The sequence below is a fragment of the Ursus maritimus genome, unplaced genomic scaffold (assembly GCF_017311325.1).
Source record: "Ursus maritimus isolate PB19 unplaced genomic scaffold, ASM1731132v1 scaffold_13, whole genome shotgun sequence".
NCBI classification, from domain to species: domain Eukaryota; kingdom Metazoa; phylum Chordata; class Mammalia; order Carnivora; family Ursidae; genus Ursus; species Ursus maritimus.
The window spans coordinates 7,679,513-7,692,371 of record NW_024423675.1 but is presented as its reverse complement, the minus strand read 5'-3'; positions in this window follow the sequence as shown (position 1 = coordinate 7,692,371).

Sequence of the window (12,859 nt, the reverse complement as noted above, 5' to 3'; positions counted from 1 at the left end):
TTTAAAATTCCCTTCTTCCTAGAAACATCCTGAGGTCTAATATTCATAGTCATACATGAGTTCGAATAGCATGTTACCTTGCAATAAGAAAATCTATCACATTTGCTTTGTCAATAATGATGTTTGCTCAATTATGATTTAATTATGAAAATATTGCTTTATAATTATATGAAGTAGATTCAAGAAATATTAATGCTTCCTTCAAAGATTAATTTATATAGGGATTTTAATGAATCAGTTTAGCAATTTAAACAATTATAATGGCATGGGGCGCCTGGGTGGCTCAGTCGTTAAGCGGCTGCCTTCAGCTCAGGGCGTGGTCCCAGAGTCCTGGGATTGAGCCCCATATCGGGCTCCTCCCCTGGGAGCCTGCTTCTTCCTCTCCCACTCCCCCTGCTTGTGTTCCCTCTCTCGCTGGCCGTCTCTCTCTCTGTCAAATAAATAAATAAAATCTTAAAAATAAAAAAACAATTATAATGGCCGTAATAAAAAATAATAGACACTTTTACTATATGCTAAGCTAACAAGTTTGGTATCATTATTAAACCATGTTTTTCTCCCTACTATTCTACTACACAGCTATTCCCATCCTCTGTAACACAGAGTAACTCATGAAACTATAATTTTACTTCAATATGGTTAAATCTTTAGTTGGTCTCTTCAGATTCAGGTGACTTTTCTCTCTTTACCTGCTATACAAAGAAAATTGGGTTCCATTGTGATTTTTATAGCTCTTTTGTAAGAATGCTCATTTATTTCCTTGTATTTTGAACATGCCCAGAGGTCCATGCTCTGTATCTGTAAATTTACATTTAGGGCTAGTTATTTAGAAATAAATGAGAAAATAAATAAAATATGTAGGGTGGATGCAAGCAGATATATAGCAGAGCACAACACATTTTGATTCTTGACTAGAAAACATGGGAAATTTTGTCATCTTCAATTTACCTTGTTTCATTCTGACCAAAACTTTCTTGACACAAATAATGATGTGTAGGATGGAGATGTGGTTCGTGGAGCAGTTGCGACTCGTGTGTGTGTGTGTGTGTGTGTGTGTGTGTGTTTTCCCCTGAAGCAGGATATAAGCACAGATGCCATTCAGTTGGAACACTGACTATAAGTTGAACACAAAGGGTCCCGACCTCATTGAAACAGTTATTTATGGTGAGACAGTGTCTGCAAATAGCATCCATTAGGACTAAACGCCTAGCATATGAGATGGGGAAAAGGCACCTTCACACAAAAATGTAATATCCAGATTAGATGCCTGCTTCTGAAATTATTGAGTTTAGTAGGAAAAAAAAATTCCATTTGCTCTCAGTCCTGAGAACTACACAATGCATTCTATCTCCAAAAATCAGCTCTGGGTGGAAAAGATACAATTTTAGTAATAGAAGGAATGCTAATATTGAATGGATTTATTTCAAATTTTTCTCTACAGGGCGTTTTCCTCTGAAATCCTTTCATATTCTAAGACATGCCTTGGCAACACACGTGTACCTTTACATGTGCAAGTAATCCTAATATACAAATGTTAGAATGTGTGGAATCGAAAAATATATTGAGTGATTAATTTTACTAAATCTGCCAAAATGTTAATACAAATGTCAAAATTCAGGCTGAGGAACATATTCCTCTTCAACACCATCAGCTCTTAAAATGTGATAGTGGTGTTAAGCTTTAAATAAGGAGTTCAGTTGAGGAGGAAAAGCATGGATGTTCCAGGCACAATTTAGGGGCATGTTACATGCATTTCTGATTAAATATTTTAAATACATATGTGTTAAATATTAAAGCTGTATTTTGTTCCTAAGGAAATTAAAACTCATATAGTCAAAAGTCATGCTCAAAAGAATTTCACCCATGAAAATCTGTAATTTGAAATCAGTTCTATCCTAGGATGCAAACAAAGTTTCAAGAATAGATATATAGATAAGAAAAACATATCATTCAATTAAGAGAAATTTATGGAGCATCTATTATATCCGAGGCCTGTTACTAGGTAAGGTAGAATTTACAAAAAAATTTAAAAAATCAATAAATCCATTGAAATATTGGGACTCAAAATGCTTTTACTCAAATTAGAAAGATAACATATCTTCAATATTATGACTTCCAGAGGAAGGGGTGTGCTTATGTCCATTCTCTCCCTAGCTTGTTCTCTTTTCTATCAATTTATTTATTTATTAAAACCAACTTCTAATATGCAGAATAAATTCAGTCTTGAACCATGGCAATGGAAATTTGTGTCTCTTTCTTGGACCGTTGTTACAATATTTACCCCAATACAATATTTGTCTAATTACCCCCAAACTTATAAAGACTACAAGGGTACAAACTTTAGAGATAGTATTCACCACTGGATTCTTATACAATGCAGAAGAGCAGATGAACATTAGATTAATATATGAATGTAATTTTATACACTGTTCTTTATTATAATTGCTTCTTATGTGCATATACTATTGATAAAATATTTTTAAATATTTTTAAAGACGAGAACTATGTCCTGCATTTTTTTGTCTCCCTTATATGCTTATAGAGTGATTTTCACAAAGTAGGTTCTCAACATACATTTTTTTTTTCTCCCTGTCTTTTTTCTAATCACAAGAGATCTGCGAGTGAATTTAGGTAGATATCTTGCTATATTAGAGAAATAGTCAGATAAACAAAAAAGCGCAAACATTTGCTTATATATGCCCACATTGTCAATTAGTAGTATTTCCTGTGGGGTTTTAAATTACATAGCATCTATCCTAATACATACATATATATATATATATATATATATATATATATATATATATACACACACATATACATATATATACATACATATACATATATATATATATATTTTAGAACACATTTTTTTTTGAGCGAGAGAGTGCACATGAGCAGGGGATGGGGGAGACAGTGAGGAGAGAAAGAATCTTAAGCAGGCTCCATGCTCAGTGTGTAGCATAATGTGCAGCTAGATTTCACAACCTTGAGATCGTGACCGAGCAGAAATCAAGAGCCGGATGCTTAACCTACTGAGCCACCCAAGTGCCCCATATCTTAATATATTTTAAACATAATGAAATGGATGAATTTCCTAAATTCAGTTACCAAGGCAGGGAAGACAAAACTAATTTCTCTATGTGTTGTAGTTTAGTGTTTATCAATAACTTAATTTTTCATTTCTAATACTGTTGTGTAGAAAGAGGTGCTTCAGATCCTGGAAAAAATTAGAACTGTCATTGCATTGAAAAGCACAATATTTTGCTCTTCATATCCAGTGGCTCAAAACCTGATTCTCTATGCTTCTCTTCTTAAGTTTTATACTGAAAACAGTTGGTTATTCCACTATTGTGCACAACACCTAGCTAGTGCTCTGAAATAGGGATCAATACACTGGTTCAAGTCCCTTCCTTTGGCAATCTGTTACCTGGAAAATCTGTTATATTTCTATGTACCTGGAACAGCAGTACATAAGAAATCCTCTTATATTGGCATTATTTCGTGAAACACTAGCTTGAGCTTTCCCCATTTTTTGTCCCACCTCATTATAATTGAAAATGAGGCACCAGGAAAGAGTAATATATAAATTTTCAAATGCAAAATAAAATTGACTGGTGGAGTTATAAGTAACTTCACATACTGTAGAATATGCAATCAATTATAATATGCTGGAGTATGAGTATTAATAATTTGATGTTAGAATCTATCTTGACTTTATTCATTAAATGCAAAGTCTATGTTTATTATTATTGTTAATTATTTCACTTTTATTTATTTCTCTTTTTCCTTATCTTTTTGAATTGATTCTTAAGAGTTTGAATCTTTTAAGTCTTCATTTTGATATGGACAATTGCACTTGATTTGCTCAGCACTTTAACAGCTTGTCTACTCTGACTTTTGATCAGAAAAATACCTCTAACTTTTGTGACATTTGTGAAATACCTGTATCACATGCTATCACCAACGTTGACTTAAATATGAAGTTTTAATATATGTCAAGTAAAGGCAATACTTGAAAAATAGTTTCTCTTTCAGAGAAAACAATGTAATCTTTTGAGAGGTTCAAGAGAAAGGAGTTATTAAAATAAAAAAAATACATTGTGGTCCTGCTAGGAAGAGTAAATTTTCACTAGAAATAAAATACAGGTTATTAATACCACATGGCAACTCTCCATCATCCTATGGCTAGGCTAAAACATAACATGTAGCTACCAGAAATAAACAGAGGGGACTTCTTTTAAGGACATTGACATTTAATTCTATTTGAGACTTGTTAAAGGTCATTCAATTTCCTTGCTTGCATTTTGCTTTCATTATCTTGCAAGCTACTTTGGTGAATTAATTCATTTAATACTGTGAAGATGAAAATTGATTTGTATCAGATCATCACATTCTGTAGATAACTTGCTAATTTCAGAAACATTTCATTCTTTTTTTTTTTTTATTAATAATGATTTTTTATTATATTATGTTAGTCACCATATAGTACATCCCCGGTTTTCGATGTAAGGCTCGATGATTCATTAGTTGTGTATAACACCCAGTGCACCATGCAATATGTGCCCTCCTTACTACCCATCACCGGTCTATCCCATTCCCCCACCCCCCTCCCCTCTGTAGCCCTCAGTTTGTTTCTCATAGTCCATAGTCTCTCATGAGAAACATTTCATTCTTATTTGTAATGAGGAAGAGGGGGATGGAAAAAATCTATGAGAAAGAGAAGATCAAGGAAATTGGATATTATACTAAAGATATTATCTTCTGAGTTTCTTTTAAAAAATGACCATATCTTTATTTTGTTATAATAGTAAATGTAAGAAGGAGATGAGCGCTATAAAAAACTGTTTATCAAAAAGCAGGAGAAAGAAATAAGAGTATAAACACCACTAGAAACATCAGTCTCAGACCCAAATAAAAATATCAGGAGAGATCTAAAGTATGTGTTCAAGCTGAGAGTAGCACAGCAAACATGGAAAAGGTGAAATTATCTCTACAAAACCTTATAGTTACAAATGCAAACAAAAGAGGAGTGCAAAATTGATAAGAGAATAGAATGAGCATGATTAGATCAATTCTATTAAAAGCTATGAAAGACAATAAGTGATTCAATAAAAGTAATCTGCATCCAGGTTTGTTCAGTAATCCACTGGAGGTCTTTGTCAAAATCTTTTGACAAGCTAATTAAAAGCAGACAGTTATGCAGCATTTGGTGTTTACCTTTGTGAAATGAATCAACTCATCTTCAAGTTCCTATATTCATATTTTCTCTATTGCCCTGTCATGGTGACCTTTATGGTACAATACTATGAATAAACTGAATATTCATCAAGGCAGACTCTGAGTCACAGTGAAAATAAAATGGCAGAAAAGAAAAATTTAACCAGCATTTAACTCAATGAAATAAACGTTCACTGAACAATGAATGTGTCCTGGACATTCCACAGAGTGACAGAGGCACACACATAAAAGTCAAAGTAGCTGCCCATGAGGAGCCCCTGGTATATCAAGTAGTTTAAAAATAGGTAGTCCAAAGTTTTCATTCTATTTTGCTATTTAAATATTTTTTTTTCTGAGCTAATAAGAAATATTTTCCGCAGGATAATTATGTTCCTTTTATAATACTGAGTTCCTCATAGCAACATATATTTACAACAAACAAATCCCAGAAAGGTTACTAAAATAATGAAAAGATAGGGGAAAGGGCTTATTTTGTTTTGTTGCTGGTTTTAAAACATATTTTGGAATAATTTTGCATTGCTTCCATAGGATAAGCTGGTGCCTTGAGGCTAATACAGTTTATATTTTCCCTGGTGCCTGACAAATAAGTGGAAACTGGAATGAACTATTCTTTACACCAGTAATGTCCTTCAGGGCCATTTTCGCTTTAGCAAACTCCTCCTATCTAAAGATTCAAAGTAGGCCAACTTTTCTTCTGATAATCCATCTCCGACTCAGGCTCACAACTAGGCCAGGAAGCTTGGCCAGGCCAGCTGTTTCTCCACACTGCTGTTTTTGAAAAATTGTATTGCAGGGTTTTGAGTCCTTTGAAAAAATCTTGAATGAATATATTTTGAATAAAACGGGCAATCAGAATCTGAGTAATGTGCAAGTAGAAAAATTTTTAAGCAGATCTAAGAGCATCAAAAATAACTTTTCTTTAATCTTTGAATATTTTAAATCTAGAAAGAATCAGTGAAAATGTTTAAGGTAGAGTGATATTTTCATGTTCTTGGCATTGATTCTTTAGTAAAGATTTTAAAATGAAACCTAGGTAACATTTCTACAGCATCAATGTTCTTGTTTTGGTTCGTTTTTGCTATAACAGACCACAAGATAGCACTTACTATGTGCCAGCCTCAATACTAAGCACTTCACAAATGTTACCTTATTGGATTCCCTTAACAGTCATCCGAGGCCAATATAGCTAGTACTTCCATTTTGCAGATCACCAAATTGAGGCATCAATAGGTGAAGTAACACATTCAAATGTAACTCAATCATTGGAGGATCTGAGATTCTAAACCAGGCAGTCTGTCTACAGGTTCTTAGCTCTTAACCAGAGACATTGAAGCTGCTAAGTGTAAGTTTTGGTATTGAGATAACTTTCGTTATGATTTATTTTTACTTTCTCCAATGTAATACATGTGTGGTGACCTACAAACAATAATAATAACCAGCAGCCTTATGGTCACTACTATTCATCTGATTCTTAATGACTCAAAGCAACCTCTTTTAATTTTCTTCTTTTTCCTGTCATTTATCTTTGTAATTCTAAAAATAAAACAAAGCCTACCCGTACTGTTCTTTCTTGACTTTTAAGTATGTGGTATTTCTTACCTGCTACAAAGAGAGGAGAATCAGTGCTTTCATATCATAGACGCACATGCATGTATCTGCTCCTGCCCTCCCAACCAATGATATTTCATTTTTTTGGTAGATCGGTATTCATAATGACATCATACTATGTAAATCTTTGGTGTTATTAAGTGACCACAGAGATTACATTTTCATTGCTGTACAACTTTTAATTTTCCCTGAAGTTGTTAATTGACTCATTCCATTTGCTTAGATTTCTGAGTACCTACCATTAATTCATTCCCAAGTATCCTGACAAACTATAAATTTCCTTATAATCCAGTAAAACACATAGTTAATCTGTCAAGTGCCTTTATTTCCTATCCCTGGTGACCTCCCTTTCTTGTCCATCTGGACACCAGCCACAGGAAGTCCTTTCACTCTGATTCTGAGCATCTGTCTCTTGTTTGTCTGGGTTTGATCCTCGTTCTTCATAAGAATTTTCAATGAATTCTCCAGTTTTAACAATACCCTCCAAAGCAACTCACCTTCAAAAGCATCATTTCAACAAATCCCTAACCTTTCTAGAAACAATAATGTAAGCAAGTGATAATAGCCCTGATTGTCTCTCACATATACCTACTCCCATTTTCATAAGCATAGACTTCAGCTTTCTCTCTTCTGCTAAATTTTACACACACACACACACACACACACACACACTCCAGAGAGGTTGAAACCAGATGAACCAGGTGGACCTCTGAGTTTTGAAGACAGAGCTGAGATTTTGAGGAGACCAAAGTAGCTAAAATTCATAGAAGAGAGTAATAAATTCAGCTATATAGAAATGCAAGGTCAATACAAAAATAAGCAGGTTTCTATATACTACCAATGATCAAACAAAAAATTGAAAAGAAAACAATAATACATGCATAATAGAATCAGAAACATGAAGTACAGACAAATCTGGCAAAAGACATGAAAAACCGGTACTCTGAAAATTACCAAATCTAAACATGACTAAATGCATGGAGAGCTCTACCTTGTTCATGATCAGAAGATCCAGTACTGTTAAGATGGGAAGTCTCCCAAATTGATCTATTCATTAGACATATATCTCAAGTTAAAACTCATTAGACTTTTTTGTTTTTGTGTTGGTTTTAAAAGAAATTGACTTGCTGATTCTAAAATTCATACAGAAAAGCAAAGGGTTTAGAATAGCCGAACATCTCTGAAAAAGCACAGAGTTGAAGGGCTAACAATAACTGATTTCAAGTCTTATTATAAAGCTACTGATAATGAAAACTTCATGGTAAAGACAAAAGGAGAGACACTAAGTCAATGGAACAAAACAGAGAGTCTAGAAATGGACCCACACACACATAAACGACTGATTTTTGATACAATGACAAAGATGATCAGTGGAGAGAGAATAGTTTCAACACTTGATGCTGAGATTTTTAAATATACATATGCAAAAAAGATTAACTTTTTTCCTTACCTTGTACCATATGAAACAGTCAAAATAGATATTAGACCTAAAGGTAAAATATAATACTATAAAAATAATGGAAGATTACATAGAGACTTGGGTTAAACAAAGAGTGTTTGCAGATAACACCAAAAGCATGATCCTTAAAAGAAAAATATTGATAAAATGTATCAGATATAATAAGAGATACATAAATAAAAATATATATGGAGAGAGAGAAAGAAAAGAGAGAGAATCTCAAACTCAGTTATAACACAAGCAAAAACTGGGGGAAATTTTGAGCCAACACTTCACAAAAAAAAACCCGAAACATATATATGTATATGTATATATATATATGGAAGGCAAATAACCACATGAAATGATACTTGACATCATTAGTCACTAGGAAAATGCAAGTTAAAATCATAATCGTATTCCACTATATATTTATTAAAATTAGTAAAATGTAACGTCTGATTCTGCCGAGTGCTGTCAAGGATGGGGAACAACTTGAGCTCTCATACTACTGATGAAAATGAAAATGGTCCAATCACTTTAGAAAAGTTTGGCATCTTCTTAAATTGTTTAACATTCATCTGCCAGAGAACCCAGCCATTCTATCCCTAGGTACCTATTCAGGAGAAATGAAAGCACATGTCTATATGAAATCTCATGCATCAATGTTCATAGCTACTTAATTTGTAAAAGCCTGAATTTAGAAACAACTGAAATATCTTTCAAATAGTTAAGGGATAAATTGTGTTATATCCACACATTGCATTACTACTTAGCAATTAAAAGAATTAATTATTGACACAGCAACAACATGGGTGAATCTGTTATGCTGAGTAAAAAAAAAAAAAACAAAATGTAAAAACCAATATATTATATGATTCAATTTATATAAATTTCTAGAAAATGTAAACTAATGACAGAAAACAGAACAATGGTTGCCTAAAGATAGGCAGAGACTGTTAGTAGCAGGGAGATTAGGAAGAAAGGGATTACAAAGGCATACAAAGGGGTAGAATTCACTATCTAGATTGTGTTTATGATGTCAGAATGTTTCAAATTATACACACGTTGCTAAACAGGCCAACAAAAAGTAAGGGATAAAAAATAAGGGAAAAAATTTACTATTTTATTCTCTTGTTTTTGTAGGATTATGCCTTTTAAAATTCCAACATTTTAGTGTTGTTTTTTTGGTTTTTGTTTGTTTTTGGTTTGGTTTTGTTCTGTTTGCAAGGAGGTGTGAAGAAAGGAGAAACCTAAGTGATGAGATAGTAAGGTGCATAAGATAGGCATTGTGACCTGTCATTAGGCTACTACTGACCTTCTGATGATTTGATTCATCATAAGGAAGATCATCTCCTTGTACACAGTCATTAGGTGTGAGTGACTGAAACCACGGAAGGCAAACCCTGGATAAGGGGTAACTACTCTATAGCCTATCTCTTAGTGAGAAATGCTATGAGGACATGGGAAATTGAAGAAGAGTCGCTTTCTGATACCCTCTAAATTACTTTCCCCCACATCTTCAAAACTTGTAGATATGGTAGGAAATGGGATTGTGAAAAAAAATTATAATTTTCAATGCATTGTACAAAAGCAGGGTGACCTTGTCATTTAGCCAACTGAAGGAAGGATATGAATTAGAACCAGGTTGTTATGGTAAGATTCAGCGATAAGCATTCTACATAACCAACAGCAGAAGGATTCCTGGAAAAGAGGCTCAGTTTTATAGTGCATTCTTAGATGTTTGACAGGAGCAGAAAGGGGCCCTCAATGCCACTAGCCCTAACTCCTCAAAGTATAGAGGACAATGATGAAACCGTATGAGCTGGGGTCATTGGTCCATGGTATCCAGTCACAAAGAAATTACCAAGTTACTGTCAGGAGGTCAATACCTACTGAGTCCTTGCTTGAATCTCATTTCCCTATACCCAATGCCTGTGCTTAGTGGTTAAAAGACCTAACTTTGCAGCCAGACCACCTGAGTTTGCATCCTTGCCTCCACTACTGACTAGCTGTAGCCATTAAATAGTAAGATCATTCATAAGAATTCATGTTTCTTCCTTTTAGTTATGTGGTAGTGTCACACCTCTTTAAAAGTCGGTGTGACCTTGCGACATGCTTTAATCCAAAATGCGAAAAGAGCAACATACGTCACTTCTCGAAAGAAGCTTTAGGATCCAGGGCCTGATGTGCCACGTTCGTTTCCTCTTGTCAAAGTAAGAGGGGGAACTATTATCTAATGGAGGACTGGGTCAGCTTAGGTCCTTGAACAACAATAGTAAGCATGGATTCCTCCCTGCAAACCTACTAATGTGTAGTCCTAGGAAGAAACTTGTTTTGTCAAGCCCCCGAAATATCTGTTTGTTTACTGCAGCATAAATGAGTTCATCCTCACAAATATTGTGTGTGACCTTGGGTAAATTGCTTAACCTCTTAGCTACTCTGTTACCTTGTCGGTAAAATGGGAGTGATAATAGTATTTACCCTGAGGATTGTTTGTGAATTAAATGAGAAAATGCCTGTAAAGTTCTAAGAATATGCCAAGCTAACATAGTAATTTTTATTAGTAATAAATTATTATTATCAGTATATCCTTTGAATGGTTGAAAAACCCAATGATTCCCATTCATATTAAGCCACTATTTAATGAATACTAACTATAAGCCTGGCAACAAATGATACTTTACATAAAATAGGAAAAATCATCATCATGACAACATTGTAAAACTTTATTAGCATTATAGGAATTATTCAGATTCCATTTAAGAGTACTGAAAAATATTTGTGTGGCTTTGTTAGCAGCAAATGCCCTATTTCGACTGTAGCAAATGTTTTAATTTTCAAGTGTTCATTAGAAGGACTTAAGCGTATCAAAATATATGGAAGTAGGTTATTCTGAACATGATTAGAGTAGATTTCAAGCTTGGTTAGACTTATTCTGGCTGCACTAACAAATTAACTCAAATCCGTGTAAGGGCTTACATGCAATAGAAGTTAATTTTTTCCTCATACGTCAATAATGCATCTCTCCTCCTTGTAGTCATTCATGGACCCATGCAGACAGAGACTTTGCTGCTTTGGACAAAGAGGGCCCAGGATCACCTTGCCATTTTTCTCCATTTCAGCATTTTGAAGAAAAAACAACAAACAAACAAACTAACAAAAACCAAATACACCATAGAGGAGTCTACATGGAAGGTTTTTACGAGCCAAGTCTAGGAGTCAAATATATCATTTGCTCATATGCTCCTAATTATGACTTAGTCACTCCATCACAATTAAGGGAGACCTAGAAAAGTATTCTAACAATGTGCCCAGCAAAAGCAGCAAACATAGATTTGTGTGACATATATACCAATCTTTGCCTCCACTTTTTAGACCCTGAAATCTCTGAGTAAAGAAACTATCCACTCAAGGTAGCTCTTAACAGAATAATCCTAACATATTTATTTCAACATTTTCAGCTTGTTAATGTTCTTTCACTTTCATTCATTCTCATTTTCCTCCTCACAACAACCCTCTGAGGGGTAAGAGCAGTGTTATTATTATTCTCCACTTAAAGTGGGAAGAATTGAAATAAGGGTTAAGAGTCCCTGGGTCAAATGGAGCAGAACCACTTAATAGAGAAATTAAGTGGATGTAGTTAAAAGGGATAAAGTGAAGCTATGCTCGATTCCCAAGCCTCAAGAGAGGGCTCAGACAAGACCTATTTTTAATAAGCCTTCATTCTTAGGGACATTTTGTTATGTATATCCTCACTTCATATTAAACTTAAACTATATTTTCTGTTTTTTTCCCCTAAGAAAAATGGTTGTATGAGATTGACGTGCTACACATATAAAATTGCTGTACTTAAAAAAAAAAAAAAATCATGCATGTATACAACCGGACACAGTCTTTGATTGCCCATGTGTTCTCCAAAGGTTGATTCATCCTAGAAGGATGAAAATAGGAAGGAAATTATCATTTAATGAGCAGGTATATATGTATGAAACATTCTGTTGGTAGTCTGCATATATTATCTCATTTAAAGAAAGCTTCAATACAATAATATTACCTACATTTTACACATATGAACCATGAAGGTAGAGAAATTAATGTTTCTCATGAATTACAAAGTCAGGAATGAAATTCTGAAAGATTAAATTTTTCCTGAGATAAATGTGATAGAAAGCTATGGAGATTGTTCTGGAGATCGTGAAGGCAATTTTCCACAATAATTATCACATAAATGGCAGGAGAATAGTTTACATAAATCTATACCAGGTACAGTTGCCAATATTGGCCTTAGCAAAACTAGATGTTGAAGGTTAAAACATTAAAGGAGTCCTGTTATGTTGATTGGCTGAGAAGTCAAATGATAAAATCCAATTTCAAAGGGACTCAATTATTAAAAATAAGCTGTAAGACAATGGAGAAGTTAATTCTTGAGTAACTTGTATCCTTAAGCATGGTTGGTCCCTCCAGTCCAGCTGGGTGATTCCTGTACCAAGTAATGCATGCACCCCAAGTACCCACCTGAGACCATGGCAGAAGGAGGAGTCATTCTTCAGAGAATGGGTGGACCGCTTG